Consider the following 20,340-nt stretch of genomic DNA (forward strand, 5'->3'; position numbering starts at 1 on the left):
AATAGTTGTGTGTTGCTAAATTTCATTCCTTTCCGTCGTTATTTTTTTTTTGGTCTTTCGGTCTGCAATACATTGATCGTGCCCATTGGATTTTCAATTTTCAATTCCTCATCGCCTGTGCCCCTAAAAGAGGAGGAGGGGAGGGAGGGGGGGAAAGATGCACAGAACACAGACTCCGGAGTACTCTGGCTCTCCAAATTGATTGTGTAACCCTGGCTGATGACTAAAGGAGAGAGAGAAAAAAAAATCCCAGCAATCGCCGTACTCACTCCTCTTCCCCGCGCCTGGCAGTGTGCTGGAGATCTGGGACAGATTTTGCAAGCAGCCACTAAGCATGGCCCTTTGGTAATAGAATAGCCAATGTAATTTGACACTTCAACTTGCTCCGCTGTATGTTAGTTGACTCACTTACTCACGCACTAACATTAAGTCGGTCCTTTCTCTCTCTCTCTTTTAAAAAAAAAATATACTGGGGACACACGAAGCAGAGAAATACCGCGGCCTCCGCAAGGGTTTTCTCATTCCGGGCTGTTCTATTCCGTAAGTAAGTTTCATGTCAATTTCTTGTGATTTCACACCTTTTTTTGTCTCTTGCGCTGGCTGGAGAGGAGCCGTTGCTCCCTGTGAATGGGGGCTGCCACTGTCTCTCACTAATGAAACAATGGGGGTCGCAGATAGAGAAACCAGTTAAGGAGTCGTTCTTCTAACCACCCCCCCCCCCCCCTCCTTCTTCCCTTTTTGCTGTCGCTGGATGTGTGGAGGTCTGTATACTTCACGCTGGATTCCTGACTCGGTTTTTTTTCCTGCTGGCACGGAAAGGGACAAACAGGAATCGGGTACGAGGTTTTCCTTTGGCTAAGTCCCTCCCTTGTGCTGGAGAGCTTTGAGGAGTAAAAGAAAGCGAGAAAAGTGTTTGGTATGGGTTTAGGCCACTTTTGTGTGTGTGTGTGTGTATGATCCCTGTGAGTAGGGATTTATCCAGCCAGGCAAGTTGGTATCTGATGGGTAATTGCGAGTTGAGCTTAGTTTATTTATTTATTTATTTATTTATAAAAATGGTTAGGGAAGTGAACGTGTTTTGTCTCTCCGGTGTCTGTGGATAGGAAAGCCAGTTGGGTCTAGGGCCTCTTAACAGGGCAGGAGGCAGGAGCTCTCCTCTACATCTGTCCAGGAAGCAAGAACAGGGAACAGCTAAGCGAGAGAGAGAGAGGAAAAAAGGAGGCAAATTGAAACTAGCCAGTTCTGCTTTCTAACCATTGTCAGGATAAAAGGGGAGGGGATACTCTCCAGATGATCGTTGAAAGGGGGGAGATGGAGAGGAAAACCATTATTTTTGCTGTCAACTAGACACCAAAGGAATGTAAAATCTTAAGAATGTGTTGAGATAATAAATAGCTGAAGCAGCGAAATGTTATTTAGTTCAGTTCTGAAGCAGAGGGAGCTGATGTAGGAAATTGGTTTTATGCACCTGTTCTTGTAATTTTGAAATCAGTGTATCTTCAATATTTTAATGTTAATCATATTTTCTGACAGTTACCAAAATGAGTTTGACTATTAATTTCAAGTGATGATATGATCGTACAGGATAACATTTATTGCTTTTAAAACTTCTGAGTTTATTGTCCACTATTCGCTTTTTGGTTTATATACACAGATATCTTAGTTAGTTAATTTGTGAGTGTCCCAATAGTTCAATGAATATTAAGTGTCAAGAGAAATTGATCTCCATTTACCACTCTCGGCCTGTGAATCTGATGCACTGACTGCCTTTTGAATTCATTGACATGAGAGAGAAGGATTTAACTTGGCAGGTTTAACAAATGCTCCATCAAAGGTTTCCTATGAGATGTTAGAGAGAGAGGGTTGTATGACCTGGGGTATTTTCTGGGCGCTGCCTATACGAGCTTGTTTTTTTTTGTTGTGAATTGTCCATTAGGGCCCTGAATACAGATCAATGTGAATCAGACAAGAGTAGACGGTGAAGTGCGCGGCTGAAACAATCATAGGGGGCTCAGAAGACTGGCGGTGAAGGGCATTGTTTACGGCATCTATCGTCTTAACTGCCCTGATTTGGGTGCGTGAATGCTGGGTGATGGAAGCACCACTGCGACCTTAACTCTGCTCCAAGTCGAGAATGTTGAAACACCACATGTTAAACAAAAGACACAATGCAACTGGAATCTGCAATGGAGCACGTGCAAGCCTGTGTCTCAGACAATGTTGTACAACACGAAGAGGAACTTGTTTTTAACTGTAATGTAATTTCACAGCGTAAGGATCATAACCTCAGTATTATGGGCTGTGCTGTCCCAGGTGATGAATGCCATTGTATTTGGTTACATCTTTGACAGGACAGGAGTGGGAGGGGCCATATCTAGCATTTATATTCAGATGGCAATACTTAAGTTTTTGTTTTAAACAAAAGCTAACTATCAACCCTCTGTATGATTAATTTGGCTTACGGTTTTTAGAATGGACTTATCTTTTATTATTGCATTACATGAGTAACTGATAAATAATGGATGATTGAGAGGAGTTACGATGTGGTCCTGGATTGCCTTTGGAGCCATTCATGATTGTGGAAAGCCCAATCCAATGACACTTGCTGACCATTGTCCAGTTACTTTGTATTCTGTATACACAGTAAGTGTCTACTTGTCCTAACTGTTAGACAATGGAAGCTGTTGAGCAAAGGATTTCCTGATCGGGTTAGATGAAGAGAGGGGTGGGAGGAGGCTCGTGTGGAGCATAAACACTGGCACAGACCAGTTGGGCCGAATGGCCTGTTTCTGCGCTGTAAATTCTGTGTAAAGGTGCAATGATTGCATGAGTGTTCAGGTCATTGGGGGTGATGACGAGCAACGGATGTATGGCGATGTTGGTGTGGTATGTTATGAGGGATGGCTGACCATGATGCGATGCTGGTAGTGTGGCATGTCAGTGGATGGTCACGCTACATGGATGATGATGGTGGGCTTTGCATCAAAATGAATGGACAGATGATCGACCGTGGAATGGTATATATCAATAAATGGGTGGATGTTGGTGCTTTAATATCAGGGTGCATGTGTGATTTGTGATGGATACTGGTAAGTGTAAGATTATAATGAAAGGACAATGTTGGAAGAGCAAAATCATCTGTTTCTGAAAATGCAGGGGACTAACAGATGGCTGCTGGTCAGGTACAGATGTGTATGTGTCCCAAGTTGGTTCGGGGTCAATATGTACACAAATGGTGAAATCACGAGCTTGCACTTAAGATCCAACCCTGATGAAGGACTGACACATAGATGCCTGTAATATATCCTCTGACCATCTGGTATGTTGTATAAAACATTTTATGTATTCAAGGTACTAGCTACCACCTCCCCAACTTCCCCCTCCCCAGTTTTTGTTGTGATAATGACCAGTGACATGTTTGAGTGAGTTGACTGTGCAGGTGAAGGACAATGCATGTGTGCTGTCATGGGTTGGAGCAAAGTGTCATCTGACTGAGATGTAAATCTATACATTCTAACGTATAGATTGCAGGCGTAATTATTAGGAGATATGGGGAATAAGGCAGTTTGTCTATATAATCTGATTTTTGGCATGCAACATGACCGAACAAAGTTGGAGAAGTATAAATGATTATAATTAATTTTGAATATTTGAAACATTGAAATTCAAGCTCCCCCCACCCCCCCCCCCGCCCAATGTCTCAGTGGGTAGATGGACCATGTGGTGTAGCGTTGAGTTCTATTAAGTTCCTATGATTTGTCCCTGGTATGTTGATCTTGGCCAAGTTGATGTTGGGGCTCGACAGCTGACTTCATTGTAAAAGAAAGACTTGCGTTTCTATAGTGTCTTTCATGACCGCGGGACATCCCAAAGTATTTGCAGCCAATGAATTACTTTTTGAAGTGTAGTCACTGTTGTAATGTAGGAAACGTGGCAGCCAATTTGCGCACAGCAAGGTCCCACAAACAGCAATGTGATAATGACCAGATAATCTGTTTTGGTGATGTTGGTTGAGTGATAAATATTGGCCAGGAGACCAGGGAGAATTCCCCTGCTCTTCTTCGAAATAGTGCCATGGGATCTTTTAAATCCACCTGAGAGGGCAGGAAAGGTTTCGGTTTAATGTCTCGTCCGAAAGACGGCACCTCCAACAGTGCAGCACTCCCTCAGTACTGCACTGGGGTGTCAGCCTAGATTATGGGCTCAAGTGTTCGATAGACTCTGGAACAGTACCCATGGATTGGCGGGTAGCTAATGTTACCCCACTGTTCAAAGAGGGTGGTAGAGAGAAAACGGGGAATTACAGACCGGTAAGCCTGACATCGGTAGTGGGGAAAATGCTAGAGTCCATTATAAAGGATGTCATAGCAGAGCACTTGGAAAAAAGTGACCGGATCGGACAAAGTCAACATGGATTTACAAAAGGTAAATCGTGCTTGACTAGTCTACTGGAATTTTTGAGGATGTAACTGGTAGAATAGATAAGGGAGAACCAGTGGATGTGGTGTATTTGGATTTTCAAAAGGCTTTCGATAAGGTCCCGCATAAGAGATTAGTGTGTAAAATTAAGGCACATGGGATTGGGGGCAAGGTATTGACTTGGATAGAGAACTGGTTGGCAGACAGAAAGCAAAGAGGTGGAATAAATGGCTCTTTTTCCGAGTGGCAGGCAGTGACTAGTGGGATACCGCAGGGATCGGTCCTTGGACCCCAGCTATTCACAATATATATTAATGATGATCTGGACGAGGGAACTAGATGTAATATCTCCAAGTTTGCAGATGACACAAAGCTGGGTGGGCGTGTGTGCTGTGAGGAGGATGCCGAGAAACTCCAGTATGATTTGGACAGGTTGGGTGATTGGGCAGATGCATGGCAGATGCAATATAATGTGGATAAATGCGAGGTTATCCACTTTGGTGTCAAAACAGGAAGGCAGATTATTATCTGAATGGCAATAGATTGGGAAAAGGGGAAGTGCAACGAGACCTGGTCGTCCTTGTGCACCAGTTGCTGAAAGTAAGCATGCAGGTGCAGCAGGCGGTTAAGAAGGCGAATGGTATGTTGGCCTTTGTAGCGAGAGGGTTTGAGTACAGGAACAAGGATGTCTTGCTGCAGTTGTACAGGGTCTTGGTGAGACCACACCTTGAGTATTGTGTGCAGTTTTGGTCGCCTTATCTGAGGAAGGATGTTCTTGCCATGGAAGGAGTGCAGCGAAGATTCACCAGGCTGATACCTGGGATGGCAGAAATGACGTATGAGGAGAGATTGGGTCGATTGGGCTTGTACTCACTGGAGTTTAGAAGAATGAGAGGGGATCTCATCGAAACTTATAAAATTCTAACAGAATTAGACAGACTAGATGCTGGAAGGATGTTCCTGATGGTCAGGGAGTCCAGGACCAGGGGTCACAGTCTAAGGATAAGGGGTAAGCCATTTAGGACAGAGATGAGGAGGAATTTCTTCACCCAGAGAGTGGTGAACCTGTGGAATTCTCTACCACAGAAGGCAGTAGAGACCAATTCATTAAATATATTCAAGAAGGAGTTGGATATATTTCTTAAGGCTAAAGGGATCAAGGGATATGGAGAGAAGGCAGGGACAGGGTACTGAATTTGGATGATCAGCCATGATCTCATTGAATGGCGGAGCAGGCTCGAGGGGCCGAATGGCCTACTCCTACTCCTATCTTCTATGTCTGTTTTCTATGTAAGTCTCTGGAGTGGGACTTAAACCCACAACTTTCTGTCTCTGAGGCGAGAGTGCTACCAACTGGGCCACACCTGTACTTGAGAAGGTAGGTGAAAATCATCAAGGGTTCCCACTTCTGATGCCCAGCTGGGTTCACTTATACTGTGTGAGGGTAGGTTTGGGTTCAACCAAAATTGTTTACACTCTTACCTCTTGTCAGTCGAATAGCCTGTCACCAGGCTGTTTGCTCTCTGGGCATACATGATGAGCTTGGCCACCTGGACAAGGTGCTGCCAGGTGTGGAATGATACATCACCAGGTCAGGATGACTGAGTGGACAGGAGAAAATAATTGTCGCCCTATGGCTCCAACAATATTCTCCAATCCCCCTGAAGTGAGTACGATAGAGCAATGTCGTTTTCATTTTTGCTTATGGGTACCTTCCTGCAGAAGTTGTTGGCTGGGTATGAAGAGCATGAAATGTGGAGGATTTTCTTTTTGATCAATGCAGTGCTCTTGCCGTTGCCCCTGGTTGACATCGGCCACCTCAGTGCAGAATAAGAGCATCAGAAATAGGAGCAGGAGTAGGCCATTTGGCCCTTTGAGCCTTCTCTGCCATTTAATAAGATCATGGCTGATCTTCTACCTCATCTCCACTTTCCTGCACTATCCCCATGTCCCTTGATTCCCTTAATATTCAAAAATCTATCGATCTCTGTCTTGAATATACTGCATCCACAGCCCTATCGCCATATCCCTTGATGCCTTTACTAGTCAGAAATCTATCGACTTCTGTTTTGAATATACCCAATGACAGCGCCTCCACAGCCCTCTGGGGTAGAGAATTCCAAAGATTCACCACCCTCTGAGTGAATACATTTCTCCTCACCTCAATCCTAAATGGCCGACCCCTTATTCTCAGACTGTGACCCCTGGTTCTAGACTCCCCAGCCAGGGGAAACATCCTCCCTGCATCTACCCTGTCAAGCCCTGTAAGAATTTTGTATGTTTCAATGAAATCACCTCTCATTCTTCTAAACTCTAGAGAATATAGGCCTAGTCTACTCAATCTCTCCTCCATAAGACAATCCCCCCATCCCAGGGACCAGTCTGGTGAACCTTTGTTGCACTACATCTATGGCAAGTATATCCTTCCTTAAGTAAGGAGACCAAAACTGTACACAATACTCCAGGTGTGGTCTCACCAGGGCCCTATATAATTGGAGTAAGACGTCTTTACTCTTGTACTCAAATCCTCTTGTAATAAAGGCCAACATACCGTTTGCTTTCCTAATTGCTAACTTTCAGTGATTCATGTACAAGGACACCCAGGTCCCTCTGACCACCAACATTTCCCAATCTCTCTCCATTTAAAGAATACTCTGCTTTTCTATTCTATGGGGATTGGAATTGAGACGCTGCTTTCAGTGATCAGACTGTCAAATCACTTTTCGCAACCTTCAATCGCACCAAGTTGTCCCACGTCACAAGAAGCACCTGATTGCTATCTCAAACCTGACCACAGGAAGTTCAACACGATAGGTGTAGTAAAGACTGGGCCTTTAGCACCACTGGAGGCCAGATTGGCTTTTTCAAAGAGGAAGTCTCAACGTTCAACTCATCAATACTCAGATGTGTCAACTGACGTTTTCTTGAAAGTGAAAAGATCTTGCACATTAGCAGTTGCGTGGCTCAGTGCCACCCCATGAAGTACTTTCGGCCACTGAGCCACTGGTGGGGACTCTCTCTCGAAGCGGTAATATTAAGTGAACAGTAAGTTGTTCCTGGTATTATACTGGGGTAATGAGGCTAAGCCAGCTGGTTTCGTCTGTTGCTTGCCACAGTATGGGCAAAAATACACCACTGCTAATCTGTGAGATCTTTTCATTTTTCATGAAAATGTCAGTTGACACATCTGAGTATTAATAGTTGAAAGTTGACACTTCCTCTTTGAAAAGACCAATCTGGCCTCCCAATGTGCAAAGGGCCCAGCCTTTACTACACCTAATCATATCGAGCTGAACGGTCACGTTTGAAATAGCAGTCAGGAGTATCTCATGACATGGGACTCCTTGGGTGTGATTGAATTTCATGCGAAGTGATTTGACAGCATGACCACTGAGAGCATACTTTCACGGTATCATGACATGATGTACAGTATTTCGAATTGCTGTACTTTGAGAAGGTGTTTTGTAGTTTTTACACGTCTTGAGAGATTAAGACGATCTTTACCTGTAGGATAGTCAAGTTTACCATATACGAACCCTGAGATGTTTTACAGCCTTTGTTACTCAATCCAAAATAGTCTCTCATATATATGAGAGAGAGAGCCATGTTTGTTTTGTGTTTTTTTTAAACTCTTCCAGTCAAGGTCATAATTGCTAGAAATGTGGGAACAGAGAATTGCAATTGATTGGAAGGCGTCGAGGCAAGAGGCAGCTACAGCCAGTCCACACCCACTCCGTCCTTGTATCGTGACGTCCTGGCTGGAGTGATAACATTAAATGACTCATAGTAGGAAACACAAAGACATAGTAGAAAAATCTGAATAGTTCTGCATTGTATTGCAATTAGCTGGACTTTCCAGTGAGATATGGATTGTGTGTTTTAACACTAAATTTTGCCAAAATCTATTTTGACAGTCGGTAAATACACATCTTTCCTTCATTGCCTGCTTAAATTGGGTTTTATGATGGTTTTGATTTTGATACATCTGGTGTCACGGCTGTATATCCAGGCTTCCCTTCCTGTAAGGTTTCTGGTTGACAAGTTCTTGGGGTTTGGAGATAGAGAGGAATACTTAAAAAAAAAAGATAATCATTCTTTCTAGGGGTCGACATAAGTGGTTTATTTCTGTCCCCTAACAGACTCGTAACCAACAAAACTGGTCTGTTTGACTGCAATTGAGACCGGTTCACAACCACTGGATTTCAGTCAGTCATTCGGTGGTAGGGTTGCAAAGGGGTGGAAAGTTTCCGGGAAATTTCCACGGGAAGTTTAGCTTGGGAATTTTGCCCAAAAAAGCACATGCTAGCATAATATTGTTTTTTTTAATTTGTATTTCTTTCATTTTTTTTTCCCACAGGTCCTCTCTTAAAATTACTGACAGAGATGGAATCTTAATTATTAAGGAATTTCTTAATCAATATATGTTTATCTTCTTACTTGGCTTATTTTATTTTAGATGGGTCTTTTTTGTGGGGGTTCAATAAAGTTCAAAATTATAACCTAAATAAAGTTTTGAAAGCCTGTTTTTATTTGTATGGAACAGTATGTCTATTTTGATGACAAAGATAATATAAGGGTCAGAGACAAAAACCATCAGTGTGCAAAAAAACTCTAAATTCCTGAAAATTCCCATGGAAAGTTTCCTCTTTTAAAAATTCCCGGAATTTTGCAACCCTATTCGGTGGTGAAACGCCACCACTGATAATTGATAAATATCTCTTTGTAAGACAAGCGCATACCTCAGCTGGGGGGGGGGGGCCTTTCTGCCGTCCTTGCACAACAAGGGCTCTCTGCTCTTTAAAATGGCAATCAAGATGAGGTGCACCAACCTTGTTCACTTCGCTGACCCTTAACCTTTGAAAGTTGAAAGCTTTGTAATGATCTACTTTGTCAGTTTCAGGTCAATTTCATAAATTTACATTCAGCTAACCCATGTGCTTGGAGTCTCTTTATTTTCAAACAACAACTGCTAATAAGTAGATGACAGGAGTATGATTTACACGCAGCATCTTTCTGAAGGTGCGCTGCTCATAATTAAGTAGGGGACTACATTTATTGCTTAAACCGTTCCTAATGAGGTTGATTTACTGAATTGTGTGTCTGGTTATGAAGCTCTTTGAGCCTTTAGAGTGCTCCCGTGTCCCACGTGTGCATGTTTGTTTTGAGGATGAGCGCTGCTGCCCAGCACAGGGAGGATGCTGTGCTAATTTACCTGTTTTTTGGGGATTCTCTGGTCTTAAGGTCACTGTATTGACTGCTATCCAAGAGACAGCGCGACGAAAGACACTGTCACTCTCGAACACGAGCCGTGGCGTCCCTTCACGATCAAATGATTGTGGCTAAAGGCTTTTTCCTTTTGTGCGTTTGTTTTTTTTTTCTCCTTAGGAGTTCTTCAAATGGCAAATAAACCAGATACCAACATGGTTTTCATTTAGTGTCGTACAAGGCAGAAATTGACATTTAGAACTGGTGTAACCTGAGGCATCATTGATTGGAGGGGCACGGGTTCAGTTTCTGTTTCTTTTCCAACTGTCTGGTGTGATCCTATCTGTGCCTGTGTTGTTGCTGGGAGAGGACTTCCATCTGTTTTTTTACATTTTCCCGTGGGGAAGAGGGAAATCCGGAGGGAGAGCTGTCCCCAGGTCACTGCCATAAGTTTCTGGCCAGCTTGAAGAGCAGCACTGGCAGAAGCCTGGGAGCATGTTGCTGCAGGAGGTGCATGACCTGTACAAGGAAGAAAGGGGAGAGGGGGAATCAAGTTATATTATACCCCTAACAACAACAGAAAATGCTGGAGAAAAGCAGGCCAGGCAACATCCGTGGAGAGAAATTAGAGTCGACGTTTCGGGTCTAACCCATTTGAAAAAGGGTTCGACCCGAAACGTCGACTCTAATTTCTCTCCACGGATGTTGCCTGGCCTGCTGAGTTTTTCCAGCATTTTCTGTTGTTATTTTGGATTTCCAGCATCTGCAGTATTTTGCTATCGTATATTCTATCCCTAATGCTTGTTTTTCCCCCGCCAAATTTTCTCCCTTCCCTAGGTGTTGAACTGCTAGTGTACGTAGGAACAGGATGAGGCCATTTAGCCCCTCGAGCCTGTTCCGCCATTCCATGAGATCATGGCTGATCTGTGACTTTGCTCCACTTACCCGCCTTTGCCCCATATCCCTTACTACCTTTGGTTACTAAAAAACTATCAATCTCAGATTTAAAATTAACTATTGAGGCAGCATCATTTGCCGTTTGCAGAAGAGAGTTTCAAACTTCTACCACCCTTGGCGTGTCAGCGTTCCCTAACCTACAGTTTCATTGTTGCAGTTGGAAACCTTGCTTCATTGACCACTCTTCAAGTGTGAACCTTGACTGTAATTGTCAGGAGGCTATATGGTGATGGAGGCATCACAAGCCAATCACGGCACAGTTTTTTTCCCTCACCACTTCCTCAGCCAGGAGCATTAAGGCTTGTTGTAGCACTCCTACTGTTGTCCTGGCTGACCGTGAACTCAACAGAGATTGAACTTGGGACCTTCTAGCCTTTGCAGCATCGCTACAAAGCAATGTGTCGGCCATGGCTCAGTGGGTAGCACACTCACCTCTGAGCCAAATGGTTGTGGGTTCAAGACCCACTCCAGGGACTTGAGCACATAAAAAGCTAGGCTGACACTCCAGTGCAGTGCTGAGGGAGTGCTGCACTATCGGAGGTGCCGTCTTTCAGATGAGATGTGTTAAACCGAGGTCCCGTCTACTCTCTCAGGTGGACGTAAAAGATCCCATGGAACTATTTCGAAGAAGAGCAGGGGAATTATCCCCGGTGTCCTGGCCAATATTTATCCCTCAATCAACATCACTAAAACAGATTATCTGGTCATTATCACATTTCTATTTGTGGAGCTTGCTGTGTGCAAATTGGCTGCCGTGTTTCCCACATTACAACAGTGACCACACTTCAAAATGTGCTTCATTGGCTGTAGAGCGCTTTGGAATGTCCAGTGGTCGTGCAAGGCGCTGTATAAATGTAAGTCTTTCAAGTCTTTCTTTCTACTTGCTGGATATCTTACTGGGACAACACAGTGAGCCACTGCAGGAACACACAACATAACTTTTTGTTAGTTGCAGTTTAGCCTGGACAGAAAATAAATGAATGATAAATGAATTCAGAGCAGAGAGATAAATAAGGATGAGAAAGGTATCGAGAGCAGAGAAAGCTGCTCCAAACGTGGAGATAAAGGCACCACTTTAAGATCACTGTATAATACAGGAAGGCCCCAGCCATTTAGCCCCTCGAGCCTGTTCCGCCATTGAATGAGATCATGGCTGATCTGCGACCTAACTCCATATACCCGCCTTTGCCCCACATCCCTTAATACCTTTGGTTAACAAAAATCTATCAATCTCAGATTTAAAATTAACAATTAATCTAGCATCAATTTTTTGCGGTAGAGAGTTCCAAACTTCTACCACCCTTTGTGTGTAGAAGTGTTTCCTCATTTCACTCCTGAAAGGTCTGGCTCTAATTTTTAGACTATGGCCCCTAGTCCCAGACTCCCCAACCATCAGAAATACTTTCTCTCTATCTACCCCCTTTAATATCTTGAAAACTACTGCTGGGAGTGTATATGAGCGTCCGGTGAAGGCAGGATAAGGCTGGGCTATGAGTCAGATGGTTTGATGGCATTGTTGAGACTCATTCGTGAATACTGGTGACATGGATGTGGTACTGGAGGGTGACCACCGCTTGTGGAACTCGACCCCAGAGAGGGAATTGATAACCATCAGCAAAAGGGCGAGGAAGAGGCAAAGAAAATAAAAGAAAAGGCCTGAAACTCTTTAAGAAGTTGCTGTATGCTGAGTGTATCTGGCAACGGTTAGTGCTAGTGGTTAGCACTGTTGCCTCACAGCGCCAGAGACCCGGGTTCGAATCCGGCCTCGGGTGACTGTCTGTGTGGAGTTTGCACATTCTCCCCGTGTTTGCGTGGGTTTTCTCCGGGTGCTCCGGTTTCCTCCCACAGTCCAAAGATGTGCGGGTTAGGTTGATTGGCTATGATAAATTGACCCTCAGTGTTAGGGGGATTAAATACGTGGGGTTACGGGGATAGGGTGGGATATGTGTTGGTGTAGGGGTTACGGGGATCGGGTGGGATCTGTGTCGGTGCAGGCTCGATGGGCCGAAATGGCCTCTATCTGCACTGTGGGGTTTCTGTGATTCTGTGAACGGCATCACATTTTCAGCACGAGTAAGCAAGAGAACGAAAGCCAGTGACTTGTGATAAATTGTCCTCCTGTCCCTGGACATGAAAATCACACACTTTTTTTTGCTTCATAAAAACAATCTGACCTACAGTAGTTAATTTGGGGTTGAACAGTGCACAGATATAATTAACTTGACAGTGACTGCTTGCTACCACCAGCACGAGAATTTTGCACATTCAGGCTTAAAAAAAAGAGTTGCATTTCTATCGCGCCTTTCACATCCTCAGGATGCCCCAAAGCACTTTACAGCCAATGAAGTACTTTTTGAAGTGTAGTCACTGTTGTAACGTGGGAAACGCGGCAGCCAATTTGCGCACAGCAAGGTCCCACAAACAGCAATGTGATAATGATCAGATAATCTGTTTTAGCGATGTTGATTGAGGGATAAATATTGGCCCAGGGCACCGGGGATAACTCCCCTGCTCTTCTTCGAAATAGTGCCGCGGGATCTTTCACGTCCACCTGAGAGAGCAGACGGGGCCTCGGTTTAACATCTCATCTGAAAGACGGCACCTCCGAAGGTGCAGCGCTCCCTCAGCACTGCACTGGGAGTGTCAACCTAGATTTTTGTGCTCAAGTCCCTGGAGTGGGACTTGAACCCACAACCTTCTGACTCAGAGGTGACGGTGCTGCCCACTGAGTCACAGCTGATGCTCAAACTCAACCAGTTGATGAATTTGGGGCAGTTTGGCTGGCTGATAGTTGGACTAGAGTGCAGTGGCTGGTTTTCAATGTGACCAAGAAACTGGTTAGACTGGTTCTGTCCTGCACCGACCAGTTAGTTATCTATGCAGGGGGAAGCGGAACACTTTGCTACTTTAATGGCTGGAGGAAGAAGTCCAGTGAAAGGAGAGTTGGGATAAGGGAGCCGAAAGGATGTAAAAAATGTCGGGGGTGGGGGAGGCAGCGTGGGGGAGGGAGGTGGAAGAAACTCGAACCAGTACAAATTGCCAGTGTCAAACTAGAGCACAGGCAACACTAAAGTAGCAGATCCTTCATTTTGGCCAGCCTCAATCAACGGTAATGTTTTGGTCGAGGTTTTTTTAAAAAAAAAAGTTCAACAAAGAAGTTCTTTCACTGCTTGATCCATTTGCTTGAAAGGGGAAGGTCTTCTCACTGTCCAGTGTTGTGGAAGCGTGTCTTACATGCAGTCTGCCTGTTTGTTTTAATGCAGCTATAGTCCCGGGCTGACAATAGGGCCACGGGAGTAAAGAGAACTAATTGTTTACAACAGGTGCCGAGCCGATGCTGGTTGCCCACTCGGAGCCGCTGCGCATTCACAAAGTTGGCTTCAAGACAAGTTTGCTCTCCTTTCCCCCACCGCCACCCCCCCACCTTCTTGGTTGCAGGTTTACGCATGTTTGATACGCAACCAGCTTTTAAAGCCAAGTGTGAATTGGGTTGCACAGTAGGTGAGGTTTACCTCCTGCTGCTTGCTAACTGTTTACAGTCCAGGAAAAACTGGTTACCATGAGCGAAACTACCACTTTCTTTCAAATACTAGTCTTTTTTTTGGGAGATCACGGTTATTATAGGCGCTGCTGGAATCACACATGTGCCTCTTTTTAAAAAAAAAAAAAAAACCCCACTTCAATGCGCACGTACTGGCGCTGTGTAGAGTCAGAACACGTGTGTGACGATTTGAATGAGGACTGGTGGCCTGGCCTGTGTAAGTGTAAGTACCCCTGGAGTGGTATTGTTTAAAGTCCTGGACTACTGGGTAAATGGTGACGATGAAGCTTGAATCCAAAGAGTGCTTCTTATTATAAATATAATTTTTTTTTCTTTGTCATTGTTTGAATTGGGGCAGCTTCTGGGTTTCAGTTCACCACTGTTCGATCCTGGGTTTCAATGGGCTTTGTCATCCTCACTAGCTGTTTAAAATTTTGATTCTACCTCCCAAGTGGGGTCCACATTATAGTGTTGAACCTCCAAACTACTGAAATCCCTGGTTTGGAGTAGATTAAATTTATGCCCCCCTCCCCAAAAAGTCAGTGGCGTCGCAAGGAACCCTTGCCACCTCTGGGTTTGCCATCGTGTCATTTTCTTTTAATCTATGTTGAAAAATCTTGTGTCGGCGCACGTTTTCTGTTAAGTTTCCATTTTGAATTCACATAGCCCCATTTATAATGGAATCTGCAGCGCCACAACTGGTAGGAGGATGCAATTGCCGCGTGACCTGTTTACATAGGCATTTAACACACGTGGACACGGAATTTACATACGCAGTTTCCATTTATAAACGAGGACTTTAGGAATTATAATGGAAATATTTAGAAGCACGGACTGAATGAATGACTTTGAAATGGGGACTGAATAACATCTGTGCGTCCTGGTGCAATTCTCCTGCACCCTCTAAAGCCGCTTCACCTGAAGACTACCCTTGCTCTTGAGTCTCACTGTACCAGACCAAGAGGAGATTGACTCGTAATATCAAGAAGGATCTTGCGCGCCATGCATGTCCCATCATATTTCAGTAACATTTCGAAGCATCAAAAGTATTAAGACAACAGAGAGCCAGTCATTTCATACTGGTTTTTCTGACCTTGAGAACCTCTCTCTTTTCAAGGTCGGCACATTTATTGAAAGTCTATTTTCTGTCAGTTTCCCCCGCCCCCATCCCTGCCCCATGAAGTTCTATGTCCACTGTTGTAATGGAAATTGCCAGTGGATGGGCTAGAGTGCCACCTCTGTCCGGAGGCTGTAATTACAACAACAACTTATTTACATAGCACCTTGAACATCCCAAGGCGCTTCACGAGAGCGTTATAAAACAAAATTTGACACCGAGCCTCATGAGAAATCAGGGTAGATGAGAGGTAGGTCTGAAGGAGCATCTTAAAGGAGGAAAGAGAGGTAGAGAGGCGGAGAGGTTTAGGGAGGGAATTCCAGAGCTTAGAGCCTTGGCAGCTGAAGGCACGGCCACCAATGGTGGAGCGATTAAAATCGGGGATGCTCAAGAGGCCAGAATTAGAGGAGCAGAGAGATCTCAGGGGTGCGGGGGGTGGGGCTGGAGGAGGTTACAGAGATAGGGAGGGGCGAGGCCATGGAGGGATTTGAAAACAAGGATGAGAATTTTAAAATCGAGGCATTGCTTAACCAGGAGCCAATTACAGCGCGACATGTCTACTGAGGCAGTTAATGTGGACATAGGGATTTATAATGGAAAAATATAAAAATAAGAACAGAATGCATGACTTTAAAGTGAATTATGTCTTGTGTGCCCAGTTCCAATTATCCCTTGCCTTCTAACTCTGCTTCACCTGAAGATTGCACTTGGGTCTTGACTCCCTGTGTGTGACGCTATGGCAGATTGACATGTGTGGAGATTATTGCGACTGTACCTTGTCGTTTACTCAACGGGTGTTCTGGATTCTGAAAATGGTGAAATTTAAACGAGAGCGAATGCTCTGCTTAGGAAGCAATAGAAATTTTGGAATGCATTGTGTAGATGTAGTGGTTTTCAAAAAAAATATATAAGTGGTGTTTGAGCTTTTAGCTGTTAAATTTTATTGGACCTTAAACCACAGAGCATGCTTAAATGAGAACTGTATTCATTTCTTTTTCAATTTGTGAAGTGATGTCTGCTTTTCAGCTGACTGATGGATAGTAGCTCAGGTGTTGCGCATCCGACAGAAATGATACAAATGGCAGGTGTGGGCAATAAATGAAGTTAGTAATGGCAGGCTCCGTGTTGGGCGGAGTGTCGTAAATCAAGCGGCGTGCAAGCTCCTCTGTATAAATTGCACCGCAGCTACAAGCAGCAGTCTGCAGGTAAGAACTCTGAGCAAATGCAAAAGCTTTCAATGGCTGCATGGGACATGCACCCATTTCAACCCTCCCCTCTCTTTCCCCCTAAACCCCCTCTTTCCCCCTAAACCCCCTCTTTCCCCCCAAACCCTCTCTTTCCCCCCCAATCCCCCTCTTTCCCCCCCCCAATCCCCCTCTTTCCCCCCCCAATCCCCCTCTTTTCCCCCCCAATCCCCCTCTTTTCCCCCCCAATCCCCCCTCTTTCCCCCAATCCCCCCTCTTTCCCCCCAATCCCCCTCTTTCCCCCCAATCCCCCTCTTTCCCCCCAATCCCCCTCTTTCCCCCCAATCCCCCTCTTTCCCCCCAATCCCCCTCTTTCCCCCCAATCCCCCTCTTTCCCCCCAATCCCCCTCTTTCCCCCCAATCCCCCTCTTTCCCCCCAATCCCCCTCTTTCCCCCCAATCCCCCTCTTTCCCCCCAATCCCCCTCTTTCCCCCCAATCCCCCTCTTTCCCCCCAATCCCCCTCTTTCCCCCCAATCCCCCTCTTTCCCCCCAATCCCCCTCTTCCTCCCCCAATCCCCCTCTTCCTCCCCCAATCCCCCTCTTCCTCCCCCAATCCCCCTCTTCCTCCCCCAATCCCCCTCTTCCTCCCCCAATCCCCCTCTTCCTCCCCCAATCCCCCTCTTTCCCCCCAATCCCCCTCTTCCTCCCCCAATCCCCCTCTTCCTCCCCCAATCCCCCTCTTTCCCCCCAATCCCTCTCTTCCTCCCCCAATCCCTCTCTTCCTCCCCCAATCCCCCTCTTCCTCCCCCAATCCCCCTCTTCCTCCCCCAATCCCCCTCTTCCTCCCCCAATCCCCCTCTTTTCCCCCCCAATCCCCCCTCTTTCCCCCCAATCCCCCCTCTTTCCCCCCAATCCCCCTCTTTCCCCCCAATCCCCCTCTTTCCCCCCAATCCCCCTCTTTCCCCCCAATCCCCCTCTTTCCCCCCAATCCCCCTCTTTCCCCCCAATCCCCCTCTTTCCCCCCAATCCCCCTCTTTCCCCCCAATCCCCCTCTTTCCCCCCAATCCCCCTCTTTCCCCCCAATCCCCCTCTTTCCCCCCAATCCCCCTCTTTCCCCCCAATCCCCCTCTTTCCCCCCAATCCCCCTCTTTCCCCCCAATCCCCCTCTTTCCCCCCAATCCCCCTCTTTCCCCCCAATCCCCCTCTTTCCCCCCAATCCCCCTCTTTCCCCCCAATCCCCCTCTTTCCCCCCAATCCCCCTCTTCCTCCCCAATCCCCCTCTTCCTCCCCCAATCCCCCTCTTCCTCCCCCAATCCCCCTCTTCCTCCCCCAATCCCCCTCTTTCCCCCCATCCCTCTCTTCCTCCCCCAATCCCCCTCTTCCTCCCCCAATCCCTCTCTTCCTCCCCCAATCCCCCTCTTCCTCCCCCAATCCCCCTCTTCCTCCCCCAATCCCCCTCTTCCTCCCCCAATCCCCCTCTTCCTCCCCCAATCCCCCTCTTTCCCCCCAAACCCTCTCTTCCCCCCCCAATCCCCCTCTTTCCCCCTCCCCCAATCCCCCTCTTCCTCCCCCAATCCCCCTCTTCCTCCCCCAATCCCCCTCCCCTCTCTCCCCCCCATCTCCCCCAGTTGGTTGTGGCACTCGTAGCCAACTACTGCAGTAGCTCCTTTGGAGGGTTTGGAGAAAGGTTCTCGGTGTTTGAACCCAGCTGCTGCACTTTTCCCTGAGCCGCCCTGGCGAAGATGTTGATGTTCTGTGCTATTTTTGAATGGATATTAGATTATCAGTCCTGTACTGTGCACATGGGAGGCTGCTGCTGACAAGTGAGATGTGCTATTATGTCCTTGGAGACTCTCTGCTCATAAACGCTGCCGGAGCCCTAGTGAGTTGGGATCAGCTGAATCGGATTTATTTTTTCAACTTGAATCGCGACCCGTTTGTAATGACGGCTGATTTGGGTCGGCAATAGTGACCCTGCATGCGCTGAGCATGCATGTGCTTCTGATGTGTGCACTGCTGCTCCAGAAGTGTACGGTTAACTTTGGAATGCTTTCAGATGCTTTTTTTAATACAAGGCACCGGTATACTGGTCTCCCATCAGTTTTCTTTAGGTTTGATAAATTCCCCCTCTGATTCGCTCCCCCATTTTCCTGAAGGCACCGATTTATATCGGGGTACAGTCCAGTAGGTTTTGCCAGCCCGCCCAGCACCTCACCCAAGTGCCCAAAACATCCCAGCAGGAGTTACTTGGGCAGCGCACTCGCCTCCCGAGTCGCAAGGTTGTGGGTTCAAGTCCCACTACAGAGATGTGGGCACATAATCTAGGCTGATGCTCCCAGTGCAGTGCTGAGGGAGTGCCGCACTGTCGGAGTTGCCATCTTTTGGATGAGACGTTAAACCGAGGCCCCGTCTGCCCTCTCGGGTGGGCGTAAAAGATCCCGTGGCAGTTTTTCGAAGAAGAGCAGGGGAGTTCTCCCCGGTCGGTGTTCTGGCCAACATTTATCCCTCACCCAACATCATTGAAACAGATTATCTGGTCTTTTATCTCAATGCTGCTGTGGGACCGTGCTGTGCGCAAATTGTACTTAAATTCAAAAGTACTTAATTGGCAGTAAAGCACTTTGGGATGTCCTGTGGTCATGAAAAGGCTCTATATAAATGCAAGTTCTTTATTTTTATTCGACTGCTGCTAATTCAGCACAGACCAAGAACCAAACCTGGAACCACCAAGGCCTGTAAGACACTATATTACACTGGGTAATTATTTTATAAACTGAGCCGTTGTCTCATTTGTTGAACATGCTTCAGATCAACACTGCACAGCCTCAGGCTGAACAATTGTTTGTGTTTTTTTAATTCGTTTATGGGATGTGGGCGTCGCTGGCATGGCCAGCATTTATTGCCCATCCCCAGTTGCCCTTGAGAAGTTGGTGGTGAGCCGCCTTCTTGAACCGCTGCAGTCCGTGTGGTGGCGGTGCTCCCACAGTGCTGTTAGGGAAGGAGTTCCAGGATTTTGACCCAGCGACGATGAAGGATCGACGATATACTTCTAAGTCAGGATGGTGTGTGATTTGGAGGGGAACTTGGAGGTGGTGCTGTTCCCATGCGCCTGCTGCCCATGTCCTTCTAGGTGGCAAAGGTCGCGGGTTTGGGAGGTGCTGCCGAAGAAGCCTTGGCGAGTTGCTGCAGTGCATCTTGTAGATGGTACACACTGCAGCCACGGTACGCCGGTGGTGGAGGGAGTGAATGTTTAAGATGGTGGATGGGTGCTTATCAAGCGGGCTGCTTTGTCCTGGATGGTGTCGAGCTTCTTGAGTGTTGTTGGAGCTGCACTCATCCAGGCAAGTGGAGAGTATTCCATCACACTCCTTACTTGTGCACATTCTAACTGAGGAATATGTTACCTTCCAACCTTCCTTTAAATGAGGAACTGGAAGTCAGAGCTTTGTTTACCTCATGGAAGACATATTCCAAGTAAAAATGTTCTGTCGTTAATCGTAGTGGAGCACCAGCATGTGGAGACTTGGAATGGCCAAACCCCCACACTGCTGAATTCCACTGCAGGCACAAGGTGCTTTTCTCGGGTACCAGAGGGTAAATGTAAGGGAGTAGCACTCGCCTCCTAGCAACCAGCACCAGCTGTGGCTCAGCACTCTCTCCTCCGAGTCAGAAGGTCGTGGGTTCAAGTCCCACTCCAGGGACTCGAGCACAAAAATCTAGGGCTGACACTCCCAGTGCAGTGCTGAGGGAGTGCTGCACTGTCGGAGGTGCTGTCTTTCGGATGAAACGTTAAACCGAGGCCCCGTCAGCTCTCTGAGGGACGTAAAAGAGCCCACTGCACTATTCAAAGAAGAGCAGGGGAGTTCTCCCCGGTGCCCTGACCAATATTTATCCCTCAATCAACATCACTAAAACA

The 20,340-nt window shown here is 46.5% G+C and overlaps 1 protein-coding gene across 12 annotated transcripts in view; it reads left to right on the forward strand.

The window, feature by feature from the left end:
- Positions 1–304: 304 nt before the first annotated feature.
- zmiz1a (zinc finger, MIZ-type containing 1a) overlaps positions 305–20,340 on the forward strand; it is a 527,531-nt gene continuing 507,495 nt past the window's right edge. For 4 of the 12 annotated variants that reach the window (XM_085970546.1, XM_085970543.1, XM_085970550.1 and 1 more), the window contains exon 1: positions 310–544. The gene's annotated coding sequence lies outside the window, so the exon portion shown is untranslated. Of the gene's footprint in view, positions 545–818; positions 837–20,340 lie in introns of those variants that run through there. The other 8 variants (XM_085970547.1, XM_085970544.1, XM_085970549.1 and 5 more) reach the window with 6 other exon arrangements.

This window comes from Somniosus microcephalus, chromosome 29 (genome assembly GCF_052327205.1).
Source record: "Somniosus microcephalus isolate GS21.2 chromosome 29, FLI_Smic_1.0, whole genome shotgun sequence".
NCBI lineage: Eukaryota > Metazoa > Chordata > Chondrichthyes > Squaliformes > Somniosidae > Somniosus > Somniosus microcephalus.